This window comes from Schistocerca serialis, chromosome 2 (assembly GCF_023864345.2).
Source record: "Schistocerca serialis cubense isolate TAMUIC-IGC-003099 chromosome 2, iqSchSeri2.2, whole genome shotgun sequence".
In the NCBI taxonomy this organism is placed as follows: Eukaryota; Metazoa; Arthropoda; class Insecta; order Orthoptera; family Acrididae; genus Schistocerca; species Schistocerca serialis.
In genome coordinates, this window is record NC_064639.1 from 177,852,872 (window position 1) to 177,872,599 (window position 19,728).

Genomic DNA, 19,728 nt, shown 5'->3' on the forward strand with positions numbered 1-19,728 from the left:
GTGCAGTGGTGGTGAAATTGTGTATTGCTCACGACTTCTTCCGCCCACTCCCTCCCTCCCCCCTTCGAGTGATTAATGGCGGGCCAGAGCGAAACGAGATGCGACAGTGCCACACTGTCTCGCTTCGTTAAAGCCCGCTCGCTTGACAGAGACGTGGGTGCCCTGGGATTTTTCCGTCCTTCACCGCACTTCCAAAGTTCATCCAGCCAGTGTAAATAAATAGTCACGGCGGTGTAATATTAATCAAAGATTATGTCAAAACTACAGCCAATGCATGCCAGGCGAAGGTTATTTTAGCTTATGGCAAACTAGTCTTTGGTATTTACTCAAAAAATCATGTCATCACACTGGACGAAAATAGTCACCTATAAGTAATTTCACGTTAGTACCATGTAACATTGTGTGTAGTCCCGTTTCGGCGAGGAAGGGGGTTTGGTATAACTAGCTGAAGCCACCTTCTGATAATTACATCCCGTAGAGCTATCAAGTTACCTAGAAGCTGTTTCCAATGTTTCTGCCGCTGTTCAAAACAATACTAGACTTTTCTGTGTGGTGAATATCGATTGATTGAGCGCGCCACCCGAGGTGTGCAAGGATGAGTGTTCATCAGTTCAAAATACACTACTGGCCATTAAAACTGCTACACCACGAAAATGACGTGCTACAGACGCCAAATTTAACCGACAGGAAGAAGATGCTGTCATATGCAAATGAACAGCTCTGCAGAGCATTCATACAAGGTTGGCGCCGGTGGCGTCACCTACAACGTACTGACATGAGGAAAGTTCAAACCGATTTCTCATACACAAACAGCAGTTAACCAGCGTTGCCTGGTGAAACGTTGTTGTGATGCCTCGTGTAAGGAGGGGAAATGCGTACCATCACGTTTCCGGCTTTGATAAAGGTCGGATTCTAGCCTGTGGCGATTGCGGTTTATCGTATAGCGACAATGCTGCTCGCGTTAGTCGAGATCCAATGACTGTTAGCAGAATATGGAGTCGGTGGGTTCAGGAGGGTTATACGGAACGCCGTGCTGGTTCCCAACGGCCTCGTATCACTAGCAGTCGCGATGACAGGCATCTTATTCGCATGGCTGTAACGGTTCGCGCAGCCAAGTCTCGATCCCTGAGTCAACAGATGGGAACGTTTGCAAGACAACAACCATCTGCACGAACAGTTCGACGATGTTTGCAGCAGCATGGACTTTCAGCTCAGAGACCATGGCTGGGCTTACTCTTGACGCTACATCACAGACAGGAGCGCCTGCGATGGTGTACTTAACGACGAATCTGCGTGCACGAATGGCAAAACGTCATTTTTTCGGATGAATCCAAGTTCTGTTTACAGCATCATGATGGTCGCATCCGTGTTTGGCGACATCACGGTGAACGCACATTGGAAGCGTGTATTCGTCATTCCCATACTGGCGTATCACCCGGCGTGATGGTATGCGGTGCCATTAGTTACACGTCTCGGTCACCTCTTGTTCGCACTGTCGGCACTTTGAAGAGTGGACGTTACATTTCAGATGTGTTACTACCCGTGGCTCTACCCTTCATTCGATCCCTGCGAAACCGTATATTTCAGCAGGATAATGCACGACCGCATGTGTAGGTCCTGTACGGGCCTTTCTGGATACAGAAAATGTTCGACTGCTGCACTGGCCAGCACATTCTCCAGTTCTCTCACCAATTGAAAACGTCTGGTCAGTGGTGGCCGAGCAACTGGCTCGGAACAATACGCCAGTTACTACTCTTGATGAACTGTGGTATCGTGTTGAAGCTGCATGGGCAGCTGTACCTGTACACGCTCTGTTTGACTCAATACCCAAGCGTATCAAGGCCGTTATTACGGCCAGAGGTGGTTGTTCTGGGTACTGATTTCTCAGGATCTACGCACCCAAATTGCGTGAAAATGTAATCACATGTCAGTTCTAGTATAATATATTTGTCCAATGAATACCCGTTTATCATCTACATTTCTTCTTGGTGTAGCACTTTTAATGGCCAGTAGTGCAGTAAGCGCGTAGTTCTGTATACACTGCTGTTGCCATCTTGGAAGAAGAGACTGTTGGGAACATACCCTGTCAGTCCAACTTATTTCGAGACTTTGTTCATAAATTAAATAAGCGCTAAGATTATGGTTTTAATGCTTCAGATGTCCAACGATAGAACCCCCCCCCCCCCCCCCGCCACCCCGCAGAAGAACCGCTCATCCCTGCACCCCCAACCATCATTCGCGTCTCACATTGTCCTTAATGTCGACTGTGTCATCAGAGCATTATGGTTTCATGTGTATTTCCGCTGTTTGTCGTTTCATGGTAGCTTCGTGTTGACAACACCGTTATCGTCACCCATTGTGAATTTTTCCAGAAGAAAAGTCTGCGTTTTGAACACGGTTCATGTTCGCCATAGTTAAAGTACATCGTCCATAGCTAATTGGTGCTATCGAAGACTGGCGTCGAGGCAACTGTGACGCCCGACGGGCCTTAGGGGTGAACGACGGATGAGGAGATGTGTAGGGGCGAATAGATGTTCAGCTGTTCAGCAACTGAACAGCCATATGAACCAAGGAGCGACCAACTGTCTTTCCTCAACGACTATTTAGCGAACGTTGCTGCGTGTGGGCCTCCGCAGCTGGCCTGGTTCACGTACTCATCCTAACTGCTGTTCGTCGGCGACGAAAGGTGGAAATTGCCCTCCAATACAGCAACTGGACATATGCCTAGTGGCGAAAGGAGGCCTCTCAAGATGAATCACGCTTGTGCTCCATCTGACGCGGGGTCGTTGGCTTGTACAGTCCTGTGACAATCGTCCAAGGGGTCCAGGTCAGAGGAGGGATCTTTGTGGTCTGGGAAGTGTTTTCGTGTCATTCCCTGCGTGATCTCGTCATACTGAAAGATACAATGGATCAATACAAATACGCATCTTTTCTTGGGAACCACCCCTACATGTCGTCTGTTATTGCCTCGACATGAAGGCATCTGCCAGCAGGACAATGCAACGTGTCACGCACTCCCGTGCCCAACAGAACCCCCGTATGTAAAACCAGTCGAGAATCCGTGAAACCACATCGATCCGGCTGTTCGTGCCATGGATCCTCAACCGAGAAACGTAGCGCAGCTGGCTACGTCACTGGAGTCGTCATGGCTCTACAGGCCTCTCTGTACCTTCCAAAACCTTATTTACTCTCTTCCTGCACGTCTAGCAACGGCCCGTATTCAGACTTCCTACTGGTGGCCATATTAATATGACTGGATTGTGTCTCTCATTCAAGTCGTCGCAGCCGTTCACACAAATGACTCTGAGCACTGTGGGACTTAACTGCTGAGGTCATCAGTCCCCTAGAACTTAGAACTACTTGAACCTAACCAACCTAAGTACAGCACACACATTCATGCCCGAGGCAGGATTCGAATCTGCGACCGTAGCAGCTGCGCGGTTCCGGACTGAAGCGCCTAGAACCGCTTGGCCACAGTGGACGGCAGAGGTGGTGGAGTACAGTTCCTGATCACAAGTAATTTCATCTATATGCTAAATTTAATTCCCAACCTCTACACAGTAAGGGGATGTGACGCCATTAGTGATAATCCGTCCGGGGAATGGCATATTAGGCGCAGAGTCCGCTTACTGCCATACGAGAGTAGTAGACAATGTGCCAGCACCGGCTTTCAGCCGAAATTATGTAACATTAACCCTCACCATGAAAACACAAATCAAAATGTCATAAGCACGAAAGATAAATGAGACAAGAAAAATGGAAATACCGGAAGTCGGGGAGATTCTTGTTGACTGATCTTTCAAAAGACAGTTATGGAGCGGTGTGTGCCAGCTATGTGTCGTACAAGTTGACAGTTAAACTTTCGAAGTAATACGTAATTAAAATTTCAAAGATTATTTTTACTGTCAATGTATAGGTTTTTAGATAATCTATTTGTTTGCAAATACAACTGCGCAAAGAATTGCTGGTTTCGCCTTCAGTTTAAGTATTTACATCTATAGAAAAACATTTATTCTTACAAACATCTGTGAGCCAGTACAGTAGTCTTTGAGACGGCATTTGAAGAAAGATGAACTGATGCACTTTCCAGTGTGCAGTATGAACAGTTCGAGTTGAAGCACAACTGTTGGTGTTAATGAGCTGCGTAAAAACATTGTAAGGCTGAGAACTGAATCTGAAACAAAATTTGTAGATTTTAAAACTTAGGAAGCATTATCCCTTTGTCTTTCAGATTTTTTTTAAAAAAAACGGATATTGAATGAGAGCATGCTCAAATAAAAGTGGATATAATTGAGATCTCGGCGATTCCAATGTAATAGCAAATTTCATTGAAGTGGATGAGCTGTGTATATTACAAGTATTTACCAGCCACGTTTGAAAGTACCAGAAAATTCGCATACGAAATCAAATCCATGTTGTGAAGTACATATCGGTGTGAGCAGTTACTTTTAAGTGAGAGGAGTAACAAATCTCCTGGCATTTCCAGAACTACTGACATTCATCTTTGGTGGATTTTAAGTATGATATCTGCATACAAAATGCCTTGCTAAGTGCAAAAGGTAGGTATCAGAGAACATATGTCAAGTGTCATGGAGCCAACAGTAATTTTGTAATCGTAGGCGATTTTCATAAGTCGTAGCATTGAATGTGCAGGCAAGTTACTATTCAGTAACTAATTAATGCAATCCTTCACAGACCAATATGTTTCTGACATTAGCTCCATACGAACTGGTTCTTATACCGAGACCAATTGATAATAAGCGTTGACAGAGCTGTTAGTTATTACTCATGATCTGGTAATATGCTAGCTCCGGTAATGCAGAGATGTAACACAATGTCCGCGGAAGTCACGGAATCAGATTAACATTCTTGTCTCACATACACTATTATACTAATTAATTCCACTTGTTCACCGAGAAGCGAGACGGCCACAATGTAAACGAAACACAAAACCATGGCCTTATCTTACATAACGTTGTGTACTCATGTAGGTTACCTTGAATCCTGTTATGCACAGTGACACCTTTGCCATTTTGGAATGCTGCACTACAAGATCAACAATCTCGGTGGAATAATATTTATGTAATTGGACCTTTTGAACTGATACGTCTTCCGACGGAAGGAGGATATAAGGGAAAGGCCAGTCTCGTGTTCGCTGCAATGACATTTCTGTTAGCATTATTTTTTGAGTTACCGTCGTTGAAATTTGTGTTACGAAACTTCGGAGATCATGTTCGTTAACAAGGTAAATAGCTGCTGAATGTGTTCTACAAATTATGTTTTTTTTTGTTTATATAACGTGAACTGTCTGTGGCCATCAGATCCTCTCTTACATCGGACCAGGGTTTCACATATACAGTACCTTCTTAACATCGCAGTTATCTAATAAATTACAATTTTAATATGGTAAATAGTATTAAAATGATTTCAGCGTCTGCAATGACAATGTGAGTAAATAATACTGACTATGTACTAAGAAAGTTAATACTATGATGTAATAAAGTTAATATTCTCAGTACTTGTACTTCGCTGCTGCTGCTGCCACTAATAGTGATAATTATCATAATAATTATAACAATAATGATAATGGCAGACGTAAAAAGAATTTATAGGTGTTGAAAATGGATGTTTAATGATACAGGGAAAGGAACAAAAATGAAATGATCGTGTAGTATTGTCGGCGGGGAGACCCACTTTCGGGAAAGTTCGGCCGCCGTGTTGCTAGTCTTATTTGAAGTGACACCACCCTGGACGATTTGAGCGTCGGTAATGATAAAGTGATGATACTAACAACACCCAGTCAAAGAGCGGAGAAAATCTCCACCTCTGCCTGGAATCGAGCCCGGGAACGCTGCATTGTAGGCAACACGTTACCACTCAGCTAAGAAGGTGGACCCGGGGGCAAGCAGCACCAGTGAAGAATACTGGGAAAAGAGGAAGATCTGGTCGGAAAGAAGGATGCACAAGGATAAGGGGTCCGTACTGGTTCAATGGTAATCATTATTATTGCTTTAGTAGATATACCACTAACTGTCTTCTGAAGCTGGTGATGTTAATTCGTTCTCTGACACCCTGCGGGAGGTTCTGCTAATGTGAAGGGTTTCAAGAAAATAGCTGAACAGTGGAGTGGGACAGAAAGGACTTCGCTATCACGGGGTGTTTCTGCCGCGTTCTTCAGAGAAGAGCGTCAAGTTCGTGGAGAGATATGAGTTAGAGCGTATGTTGTGAAGACAGTAGAAAAGACAGACGGTATGGAAAACTCTGCGCTTCTCTGCACTCACTGCTAGCCAGGATATCTGTGCATATTAGGGGGAAACATAATTAAGCAGTCGAACATAACAAATATAACGAACACAAGCACTCAATCAGGTCCAGGCGTTGTAAACTTTTCTGAGAAAAGCCTTGCAGGATAACATCCCTGTAATCAACAACTAGAAGTTCAAAATGGTTCAAATGGCTCTGAGCACTATGGGACTTAACATCTATGGTCATCAGTCCCCTAGAACTTAGAACTACTTAAATCTAACTAACCTAAGGACATCACACTACACCCAGTCATCACGAGGCAGAGAAAAATAACTAGAATTATAAGAGTTTGTACAAGTTCCTTTTTCAAGTCAAGATGGAATACTTTTTTATATTTTTGTAGGGCATGGAGACATGCTGATGCCTTCTTGCACAATGCACTTAAGCGCTCCATCTCATTTAGATTTTCATCTGTTATTAATATCAGACTCTTTGGGGAAGGACACAAGTTTATATTTATCCGATTTGGGGTTAGAGAAGGTAGGGACTCCCTGTAATTCGGGCTAATCAGCGTAGAATGAATAACCAGTATCGCTTTGGTTTTTGATGTAAAACTCTGCATTAGTGTGAAACCAATGTTTGACTGTTTTCCCAAAAACGATATTTCGTCAGAGCTACAGGTATTTAAGTCAACTAAATACTGCCGAATGTATTTTTAGAGCTTACACAGCCTGTGCCACAGTCCTGTTGAAATTATGCACTTGCAAATCCGCAAACCTTGGTAGCGTCATGTGGTCCATATTTTATATTCTCTCTTCAGTCGGTCTAAAAGCATATTTCTGCAAAGAGTTATTGAGCTGGGATATTAAAGGCATTGCAGAGATGTTGTTATGACGCTGATATTAGTTTCACATCGCTGTCGCTTTAGTTATTCAGCCACCATGTGCAGTGCGGATACCTGAGAATGACGTGCCATGACCATGTACTCCACATGCCAAGTGTGCAGATTGTGCCACTTGACTGTGTTACAAACATTTCACTGATACTCCAAATTAGCACTTCGATGGGGGGAAGATGGAAAAACAGACAACAGAACAATTCTGTTGTGGGAAATAGGACTCTGTAAGTAATGCATGTGTTATCATATACTATTTCTCGAAAATGTTCCTTTTTCCAAATACTGTCTCATTTACAACTATCGTGAGACCGTTCCTCGTAGCTATCAAGTGCCTTGTTTGCTCAGTACTTAGAACTACTAAACCTAACTAACCCAAGGACAACACACACATCCATGCCCGAGGCAGGATTCGAACCGGTGACCGTAGTAGTCGCGCGGTTCTGGACTGAAGCGCCTAGAACCGCTCGTCCACCGAGGCCGACCAACGTTTTACAGGTAAATGATCTTGACAGGTGGTAGGAGTGATACCTCTTCATATTTTTAAAAATTGTATTAAAGTACTGAGTCTGGAAACGTAGCATATTGCTCGATAGACTTTCTTAAACAACACAGCAAGAGTCATGCTGCTATTTATTCAGAATATGTACGGCAATAAGGAAACAGGATTTATTTGCTTGAAATGAACTTTATATCACGTGTCAGTATCTTTGTAGAACAGTACATTTACTCGCCCACGCAACCTTTGGTATTTATTTCCAAATCAGAATGAAATAATACTAGCTCTACGCTCGTAAGCATTGACAACGCGCTGGTGACATTCTGATTTCCAGACAGCCGGTACAAATGCTGTTGGCTGTTTCATTGCACAAAAAAGGCATTTTTACTTGGGATATCTTTTGTGAAGTCTCGTCCCCAGTTTTGTAAAGGTCTCGTCACTACTGTTGTGGAGGTCGAGTTGCCACTGTACAGGAGGACGAGTTCGTGAGATCGCGAAACGGCTTCTGGTGCAGTGCACCGCTAAGAGTTTCTCCCTGCCACTACTACACAGCTAGGCCCCAGGGTCAGGTAACAGATTGCGAGAACGAAGGCTCTACAACACTCCAACAAATTAGTAACAAACGTGTGAAAAAGGTTTACTTACGAGACCTTAACTTTTCCCGGAGAATCGAATGTTCAAATAACTTACGGGTTTGCTGCCGGATGACGTCGACGGACACCGCCGATATTTCGACAGAAGCACACCCTGCCATTCTCAAGGCACAAATGCAAGGAAGAAAAAATGTGCAGGCAAATTTAATGCCTCGGTTCACAGAGGAGAAGGCACTGCACACAAAACAAGTGTCAACACAACCAACGATAACCAACACCAGAAATATCGATGGTTACTATTAATCAACAGGTGAGGTAGCACTAATTCTGTCCCTCTGTTTTTTGATGAGAGACAGAGCTGGATTCCAAGCAGCATTTAAACAAAATCCACCATCTCTGTTAATAAGGTTGCTTGATAGTCTGATTTCAACAGCTTACTTAATAACACTATCCCAATAGCTGGACGTGCAAGCCAGAATCTCTGTGTTGTTGTATTCCATAGGATGACCGGTGTCAAGGCAATGTTCTGCAATAGCGGATTTGCTCGGCTGTTGTAAGCGTGTGTGACGCTTATGTTCAATACACCGGTCTTCCACAATCCTGATTGTCTGACCAATATATGACATGCCACAACTGCAAGGAATACGATAGACCCCAGACTTACGCAAACCAAGATAATCTTTTACGGACGCCAACAGGGCCTTAATCTTAGAAGGTGGCCGAAAAACACATTTCACATCATATATCCGCAAAATACAGCCAATGCTGTTGGAAATGCTTCCTGCGTAGGGCAAAAAGGCCGTAGACTTAGGTGCCACTTCGTTGCTATCGTCACTCACCCGTTGCACAGTAGGCTGATGGCGCAACGCACGTTCGATCTGCCTCTCACTATAACCATTTTGACGAAAGGTGACTTCGAGATGTGCTAGCTCAGCTGCCAAACTTTCACGGACTGAGGTAACGTGGGCCCTGTGAACCAAGGTGCGTAGTACTCCTTCACGCTGAACTGGATGGTGACAACTATCAGCTCGCAGATACAAGTCAGTGTGGCTGTGCTCCTGTCGAAATATCGGCGGTGTTCGACGACGCCACCCGGCAGCAAACCTGTAAGTTATTTGAGCAGGTTTACTTACATTTGCGTCTTGTTGAATGATTAAGTCTGCAACACAACATGTAATGTAACTCAAAAAAGGCCCCCAATCGCTAAGTGGAAATAATCGTAGGTAAACTTCCGTGTGCATAACAAACACAGTTTAAAACAATTGTATGTTCGCTTCTAAAACGTCAATAAACAACGTTCCCTGTCTAAGTGAGCCCTGGACGATGATGTATAACCAAGTGGGTGAGAGCTGCTCTTCTATCTTCCGAGCAGGCTTCTGTCCGTTGTCGTCAGATCATTGGCGGATTGTACTCGGCCGGAAATTGGTCGAGGTGAATCCTGTATTTTCGTCCTCAGCGCTGCCCGTGGCGCAGGTGAAACTTGCGCAAGTAGCGAGTCTCTGTGACACTGGCACCAGCTCGTATCTTTGCGCCTGTGGTGGTTTTAGCCCTGGCTGTGTCTTGTTCGAACGACACAGCAATATCTTAAGGTGTGGTTACAGCTGCCTGTCGGAGAAGGTGTTCTTCCTCCACCCACAATGACCTCTTTCCTTGCGGATGTGTCGTATGTGAATTTGTACAGTATAGCTGAGTTTAATGAGTGTTTGTATAGTGTAGTGCCACGTTTGTGTTGTATGATGCCCATGATGATGATGATGATGACGATGATGATGACAACGAGGACGACGACGACGACGACGTCTATGAGAGAAGGGAGAGGGAGAAACTCTGTGACCGCGCACAGCCTATTTCTCTCAAACAGCACCAATGGGGCCCCCGAGCTTAACGTATTCGTCCGCCGGACGCATGACCATGAACAGTGTTACACCCGCTATAACGGCTCTTATTCTTGATGATTTGGTTTGATTTGTACTTGGCCTCGGCTAAAACTCGGCGCCAGCCGGTAGAGTGTTGAGATCGTTATCAAGTTACGAAGACGACGTTACACAAAATAACAGTACTGAACCGAAAAGTCGACGTGCGTGAGATATTTACTTCGTAATCGATGTTTAATGATGAAATATTAATGATAAAACCAATACAGTCACATCCACAACAAATTCCCTACAAGCTGGTCGTAATTTACAGTATCTAAGAAATCGTAACAGTGGGCTTGTTATTTGAGCTCGGCTACGAAGGTAAGACACAATTTTATAGCCAATACAGACATCAATTCTTTTCACTCCTTACTGTAACAAGTGAACACGTGCGCAGAGGCCAGCAGAAGATCTATTGGAGAATATTACGCTTTTCTTATTTGCGAGCAAGCAACCAAGCAAAGCTCCGCGTTCTGGCCTTGATGTGTCAGATGGGACCGACCGACCGCCATGTCGTCCTCAATACCGGGTCATTGGATGCGGTACGAAATTACGTGGTGTCAACAAACCGCTCTCCATGCCTTGTCGGCTTCTTTGACCTTGAAATTGCTGAATGAACCCCCTTCCAGTCCACCCACCGGAGATGGTTCAATTGGCTCTGAGCACTATGGGACTCAACTTCTGAGGTCAGAAGTCCCCTAGAACTTAGAACTACTTAAACATAACTAACCTAAGGACATCACACACATCCCTGCCCGAGGCAGGATTCGAACCTGCGACCGTAGCGGTCATGCGGTTCCAGACTGTAGCGCCTAGAACCGCACGGCCACTCCGGCCGGCCCCACCGAAGAAAAATGCATGGCACCAGTGGGATTCGAAACTGTGTCGCCCGCGCAGCAGCCATACAGGCCGACCATTGAGCTACGAATAACCGTACAAGAAGCAGTATTAAAGATTTTAGTACATATTTTCATATGGACAGTCTTCCTTGCTTGCGCAATCCTGCAAAAAGTTTGTAAAAGTTTGCAGTACTGCTACCAAGAAACTGTTACACAGAAACCTATTTGTTACGTAGAGTATCTGTTCTTCTTTATCCTGTATCATTTATCGATGTTCATCTCACCGCTAATAGTTGACAGAGGATATTCATGCCTTTGGAAATTAATTGGTAGACACGAAATTAGATGACTCCGTAGCGATTGGTAACTAGTTACAAGTTACAAAATGTCGTGTTAGAACGAATTTCGCGTACTAAGAAACAGTAGAATCTTTTCAGGCGCCATTAAATCGTGGGTTACAGGACTGAAAGTGATACAGGTAATGAGGTACAAGGAAAACGTGATGTAACTAGCGAGAGCAACACTACAATTTCTTCCGCAGTCACCTTCACATTAACAGACAGAATACTCCGTTTCTCGGCAAGCTACTCATTTAACTTTGTTGGTAAGTCGCTTTAGGATATTTGTATGCAGGCAGTGAGACATTATAGATACACAGTATCTCTACAAGTAAAAAAGCAACTGAAAGAAATATTTCCAATTTTACGTAACACGTAATGTCCACAATTCTTCCTTTCCTGCAGTACAAACACTGTATTAAAACCGTTACTGGTATTCTTGATTTCATTTCAGTAACTTATGTAGAAAGAAAACAAAAATGTATTCGTCACACAGCTGTCTGCTACTTTCGGATTTTGACGGTATTAGATTAATAACACGCTCCTTGGCAGACTAGACTTCTCAGCTATTATGAGACACTATAACATCGTTTCGCGTTTAAAGAGTGAAATTTAAAAGTCGTTGTACATTTTTTAACGTAAGTAGTACACATCTGTAGCTATTTAACATTAACACTGTTATACAAGATGTACCACAGATGACAAGAAAACGTTCATTTTTCGTCTTAACCCTTGATCTCCTAACCTCATCGTTGTCGTTAATGAATGCTTTGGCCCTTTCTATACGACTATTTTTGAACAAATATTTGAACAAGATGACCTTGAAATTACACAGTGGATTTTTGCTCGAATTTTTATAGCCAAATGGACACAAGGAAGTGGACAAATGGGGCCTAGTTTTGCAAAAAAGAATTAGTTACTTGAAAATGATTAAGGCATTAAAAAATTAATTAGTTGTTTAAGAGAAAGTTGAAATATTTTTCTGACAACTGCTGCTAGCTATATAACTGAAATGTCAAAAAATATCAAATCCCAGCATAAACTGAAACTACTCTCTCTTCTCTTGATCTGTTACTCTTAATAAAGTAATACCGATAAATATTTTAAGTATTTCATGCTTTCTGAACAAAACCTGAAAACAAAATAAAAACTGAAAGAACAGTGACGTGTTTTATGAAATGATTTGTGCTTTTATAAGGAATAAAATATAGTACAGGAACATTTGACGCGCCTTTGAATGAGGCTTGAAATCATATACAGCAAATGAGACGCCGTTTGAAAAATTAAAGTCCAAAGTTTAAAATAGAATTTTAAATAATACTGCAGGATACTTGTCTGGTGGAATTGCACGTATGAGCATCTCAGCTGCTGTACAGTATTTCGAGTATTATTCAAAGGCGTATCAAACGTTTCTCTAATCTGTCTTAATACTCACATTCAGAAACATCATTTTACAAAACAGTTGGTCGTTTTTCTTCAGGTATTTTTTTAGATTATAATTTTTGTCATTTGGCCAACGGAAACTGCAATAGTTGAAGAAAAACCTATTACTGGATCTATTTTCAGTTAAAAGAGAAAGAACAGCGATTGTCTGCGAAGTTTAAGTACTGTACATCGTTGAGTATTCTAATCTCATTAATTAAGAGCTCTACCCGCATCTGCGACACTTTAATGGATGCGAAGGCAGTCGCTCGCTTTCAATTAATGACACTGTAAAGAAGAATCAACGTACTATATAATCGGAAACTATCAGGCTCTACATTTCAGGAAACTACATTCACTTTCTTCAAATGCAGTTATGTGCTTCGACGTAAAAATTAAAATTTTTATCGTAAGTTCTTCAACAGTTAATCGAAAATGTTTACACGTGTTGCACAGCGCATTAATGAGTATCGCTGTTGAAGTTGGGCGCATTTTATTTATTTCACCTCCCGCGAAAAATTTAATTTCAGTGACCACCAATATATCATAGTACTGATACTCTACGATTTATTCCCTTAACGAAATATATCGACATTCGTGCAGCAAATAGGTGATATGAAATTTAGTATATGTGGACATTTAGTGAATGAGATTAAATAAAAAAGACCTAGCCGATGTGTGTCTCAGTAGCTTGTAAGTCTCTCATCGACAAGTGAAAGCATTTCACCTTCTTACCAGGTGTAGGTGCAATAGAAATACAAGAGAGAGAGACGCTAGGAACGATGCAAATATGTACAGGAGAGAATATAATATATAGTTATACAGTTACTGTGTAAATTAATAATGAGCATTATAGAAAAGCTATTGTATCAAGTCACAGCATACCGATGTAAATTTAACTCATGCAGTCAAATCAGTAGGTACATTTGTCATAGCAGTGCAGCTTTCCGACTTCATGGTGGTTGATATCTAGAGAACGCTTAAGAGTCTGATAGTTCCCCTCCACCCCAATACGCTCGTTCAGTTAGTCTCTAGCATGCGTTGAGGATTTTAAAAGCCAAAGCGGAAAGATGGAGAGCCGCTGTCAGGAACCGGTAGCGGAGAACGTCTACTATATCTACAGGGCTAAGGATCCAAGTACATTTAGATTTGGCAGATGGCAAAAGGACTATTTTCCTAAACTCATTACTTTATCCTCACTGATATCCGGCAGTGAAAGTCTGTCACAAAGGGAAATTCTCAAGTCACACCATTCACCAACCAGTACCATACGAAAAGTCCATTTATTTCCTCAGTCCTGCAACTTCACTTGAAGTTTCAACGTAACGATTAGGATCAGTTTAAGAATGGAGTTGGTAACACAGTTCAGTGTACCTCTCCAACCTCACGCAATTAGACAGATTTGTTGGTGCTTTAAAACTTAATGAGACCTGGATTTTGACTTTTTGCACATACCTAGATGGACGAGAGAATGTGACAAATTGAACACACGGTATCAGCAATCACATCGTGACATAGTAGATGAAGACCTACTGAAGGTTTTCGATCATAACAGAAGTGACAAAAGCCACAAACCACTGACGGAATGAGTTTTACAGCCTTAATTCCTGAAACAGACCCATATATACCAAGAAGAAACGCACACGCAAATGGGAATACAAATAATGACGGAGACGTATAAACCGACTAAGAAATAACTGCAACAAGCAAACTACTTTTCTTTGGAACCATACACCTGAATTTAGTGTATGTGAACTCAACTCTGGGCTCTTTGAAGACTACTAAAACGGGTGGGTTTGTTGGAAGATATTCGGAGTTCTTGAAAGCTGTTGCTTTTCGATGAAATATTGAGAGCTAGAAAATTATCAGAGATGTTGTAGAGTCTCTATATGGTTAGAGGTGACAGTTTTTTTGCTATTTTTCCACAAGGAGCGTGTTTCCAGGGTAGATGTGAAGATGAGACACTTTGGATAGCAAAGTTTATATTGTTGTCTCTTGGTCAGTCCGCGCTGGCTAGAATTTCATTGTCGAGTGTTGGCAGGATCGGACCATGCTAGGGCGGAGGGCTGATTCTGGAATACTGTTGCTGCAGCTTTTACATATCAAATGAGGTAATATCTATCTATGCTTTCGTTTGCTCAAATATTGCAGGAAACGAAATGTTGCGTTTAGAAAGCGTTTTCGTTTTAAGCGTTTTCAGTGACTATTTTGACTATTAGAACGATATCGGTATAAGCACTTCATAACATGCATGAACTTAGGAAAACATCTCATCAATCTTTACCTCTTTCTTTTTAATGTACAAAATCTAAGAGGAAGTTCTGTAAAAACATTCCATTTAGTGAGCTTTCTGTTAATAACAATGATCATCAACGTAGACATGTTGATATTTTTAACTCTGTTAGTCGTTCATGGTTAATATACAAATAAAGCACAACAGTTTTCAAGTTATTCCTTACAGGGCCGTCATATCCCACTTGTCTGTTCATAAGTTTTAAGTGCAATTATTTAAACACTTGTTGCTGAAACTTGCGTCTTGCGAAAGATTTAATGGCGCTTAGCTTACTCGCATTGCAATCAGTGATATTTATTTGTGTAATATCAAAAGCAGCGTAATTCTTTCCGCCTCATCTTCTTGCAGATGATTATACTCAAAGTAAGCATGCATTGCAGAACAGAACCGCGTTTCCGTTCTAGCGCAGATAAACTATATCATTCTTTAGGTCATGTTCAGACATACTTTAGTGCATTTAAGTAACAGTGTGTCTTTATTCATTTTGCACAGGTTCACATTATCTGCAGTGGCAGTATATGTCTTTATTCATTTTGCACAGGTTCACATTATCTGCAGTGGCAGTATATTCCGCACGTCTATCAAGTTATTATGACAAACGTACTATCGTATTCAGAGTACTGCGTTAAAAAATATGGGGGGCTCTATACTTATAGGGCGGATACGTACTCCTTGTGTTCAGTGATCATTTCGGTCATGGTGCAACAGTCTTGCACGGATACATACGTCAAAGTTGGTTTGGTTAGCATACATTCCGATGTAGTCCAATAAAAACATTGTATAAATGTTCTGTATTAGTAGTTAAATTATGCAAATTACGCCTGAAGTTCATACAGTTATACAGCAATCACATCTAGAAGATCATATTTCTAGGCTTCACATAAGTTTCACAAAGCATACGCAGCTATACTAGATGGGTTTCCAAATACTGAAGTTTCATATAGTTTCACATAATGGTTTCATATAGACAGATAGAAGTATAAAAATTACAGTATTCAAGAAAGCTTAAGCAACCACAGATCTGAAACAGGCAAAAAAGAACTGATGTGGCTAACTACCGATCTATCCATGTTCTCAGAAGACTCACGCACGAGTGTTCCCTACAAATTTAATTATATATATAGTTCATCAAACCCTGGTATCGAGAATCTCGACGACTTTTGCCTGTTATCGATAGCGATACAGGAAATATACACGTCCACCCATACCTGAGAAAAAGTGTTCTTAGAAGGGCGGGCACAGTCTCCAACTGTTATGACATTAGAAATGCAACAAATATATTTTTTTTCATGTTATGCAAATACAAATTAATGATTTTCGGATTTTTTTCCTTACTTGTTATCGACATGACGACATATCATAAGGTCCAACTCAAAATGAAGGCGTTTCATAACAAAAATTTTTTGACACCTGAAGATAAAAGCGAAGCCTATCGAAACCAGTTGTTTGTAAATAAAGAGAAATTTATGCGATCTTGGTTTTAGACAGGTTTCACTTGTAAAAGAGATCGCTCCTTCTGATTTCTTAAAATGAGAAAATTCAGTCGCTACCGGCCCAATTTTTTGATTATAGTGCTACAGGAAGCACCGTACAGGTTTATCAGTACTGAAATATGTGACATTAATGGCCATATCATTTGACTCCAAAGACATAGGTTGAATTTTTTCACTACCAAGATACAGTAGACCTCGGTATGTGACACAAATAAGAAGTCGATACGTGAAACTACTTTGAGAAAAAGGGGTTTTAACAGAAGGACAGACAGGCAGTCGGATAAGAAATGAAAAAAAAATCGAGTGTTATAATTAAAAACTAACGATTTTCGGATTTTTTTCTTTAGTTGTTCTGTGAAGCCTTGCTAGTTGCCAAACTTCATGATTCTAGGTGAACGGGAAGTATACTATAGGTTCTGAGGATGAAACTGCGAGTACCAAAATATCTCATAAATGGCCTTATCTTTTGACTGCAGTACCTTAGAAACAAACATTTATTACACCACCAAGGAACTTTACGTCTTTGTATTCGAGATAAGTTCCAACTTGATATGTCCATCCATTCCTGAGAAAATCGGTTTTTAACAGTCGGACAGACATACAAACGGCAGTCGGACAACAAAGTGATCCTGTAAGGGTTCCGTTTTTACCCATTGAGGCACGAAACCCTAAAAATAATTACAGTCGACTTGGATGACTTTATAAGAAGTAGAGTCATTCCGATAAGGTACTGTAACTCGAAACATTTATAGAATTTGGGTTTAAGAGCGATCTCAAATCAGCTGCAGTCCCTGTGCGGAGAAAAGTATTGACGCTCCATTTTGCTGGCTTTGTTCCATGTTATAAGCTACCAATTTTATTGAAAAACATGCTTTCTGATCGATGGTTTCACGTGTTGCTGGATGGAAAAGCTAGCACATGCAGAGCACTCAAAAAGGGCCTGCCTGCTCGCTCGCGTCCTGTTTAATTTGAACGTCCAGGACATGCCACATATTAACTATAAGAAAACTCAGTATGCACGTGACCTGGCATTAATATTCAGAGCGAAGATATCAGACTTCGGGAAAGTATACTTTTAAGTGACTTTATTACACCAGATGAGTATATTTGAAATGGGGACCCTAACCAAATTCTATTATGTCATACGTCACTCAGCTCCAGCTCCATAGTCAAGAGGCACACTGGAATCACACATAATATTTTACGGAGTCCAAGTTTCACGTAAATACGTATTAAATATCTGGGTGTCCCGCTCCATCGAACACTGTCATTTAAGCAGAACAGCACGAACATTTCAAAGAAATTCAACTGAAGACTAAACGTACTCCACAAGTTGCTGGAATCAGCCGGGTGGCAAAAGCAGATTAGCTATGCAGTGCTGGAATTTCACTTGTTCACTCATCTGCTGAATGTTTTATACTTGCCTTAGATAACGACGGACATATAACTAAGAAAGATGTTTCCCTGAATGATGCCATAAAACCATTACTGGCACTATCGGATCTCCCCCATTCATTGGTTACCTGTTCTGCCAAATATTTCCACTCCCAGTCTGAGAAGGAAAGCTGGCAAGGTGCAAATTCTCAAGAATATAGAGCCATACTAGAACTCATTTCCATTGTGCGCTTTCCAGAATTCAGTAGCTACACGTCTGAAGATAGACAAGCCACCTTGGGTCGATCTGCAGGGTCACAGACGCTTTCAATGTCACCGAGAAGTTGGAAGGACACTGCAGTTACCATCTGCCCCAGAACGCCTGTCTAATTCGAAACCCAACGATGAATGGTGCAAGGGCTGATCTTCCACCTCACTATTGGTCTAGACTCAATCACACGCGAATGAGACAAGAGATATTTTGCCACATCTTGAAGAAGTGAGATTATTGTGAAAGTACTGACAGTAGGACAAATTGTGGAGAACAGCCGTTATGTTTGCCAAGGCGGTAACGCTTCCCATGTTTTAAATTACTACTATTAAACAGTAACAAATTACAATTATCACTTACGATTTTTGTTTCCTACTCTATTTCTGATGTTCTGCTAACATATACCTGCATAAGAATATTAGGAATGAAAAAGAAAACAAAATATCGTTACAGTTTTACGATGGACGTTCATTCATCAATGCAAAACTTTTTTTTAAGCAGATTCCTATTCAGCATCTTATCCTTCTCTCTTTCGGCTGCGGAACTCCATTTTTCAACATAATCTCCGTTCAACGCAACTGCATTTACTCCACCTTACTGGAAGTGTCTGTACGCCAGCATGGTACCCCTCTATTGGTCGACATCGGAGCAAACGTCTTCCTGCATCAGTAACCTTCCCGTTATCCGTACAACCTCCCGCGGAGTGGGTCCTTTATTGGGCCAAACAGATGGAAGTCGGAAGGTGCGAAATTTGGCGTGTAGGGTGAATGAGGAAGAACTATACCATGAAGTTTTGTAACATCATCCCTGCTGCACAGATTTGTATGGGGCCTTACATTGTCATGGAGAAGGAGAAGTTAATTTGCCTCTTCGTGGCGACTAAAACGCTGAAGTTGTTTCTTCAATTATCTGAGGGTAGCACAATACACGTCTGAGTGATCGTAGCACCGTGAGGGAGGACATCATACAGAACAGCCCCTTCAGAGACCCAGAATTGCTCTTATGACTTTACCAGCTGAGGGTAGGGCTTTGAACATTTTATTTGGAGAAGTGTGGTGGTACGACGCCACTTCATTGATTGCCATTGTATTTCTGTTTCGTAGTGATGAACGCATGTTTCACCACCTGCGACCATGTTCGATAAAAAAAATGACACGATCAGCCTCATAAAGAGCAAACAGATCTGCACTGATGGTCCTTCGTTGTCCTTTGTGGTATTCCGTAAGAAAGCGAGGAACCTAGCGCGTACACGCCTTCTACCACCGCAGCAGGTGGATGAGTGTGCGCTACCAACAGAGACGTCCCCTTGGGCAGCAATGCATTTGATTGTGATCCGTCGACTCCTTGAATGAGAGTGTCCTCACGCTTCAACACTGGAGCAGTCACAAATGTATGTGGCCGGCCGGCACGCGTGAGTTCGAACAGGTTTGGCTCTGACAAGGGAACCTCCCCATCGCACCCCCTCACATTTAGTTATAAGATGGCACAGTGGATAGGCCTTGAAAAACTGAACACAGATCAATCGAGAAAACAGGAAGAAGTTGTGTGG

General features: G+C 41.9%; 1 protein-coding gene across 1 annotated transcript in view; it reads left to right on the forward strand.

Annotated features, from left to right (window-relative positions):
• LOC126455833 (pyrokinin-1 receptor-like) overlaps nt 1-19,728 on the forward strand; it is a 541,107-nt gene that overhangs the window by 279,128 nt on the left and 242,251 nt on the right. The window lies entirely within an intron of this gene.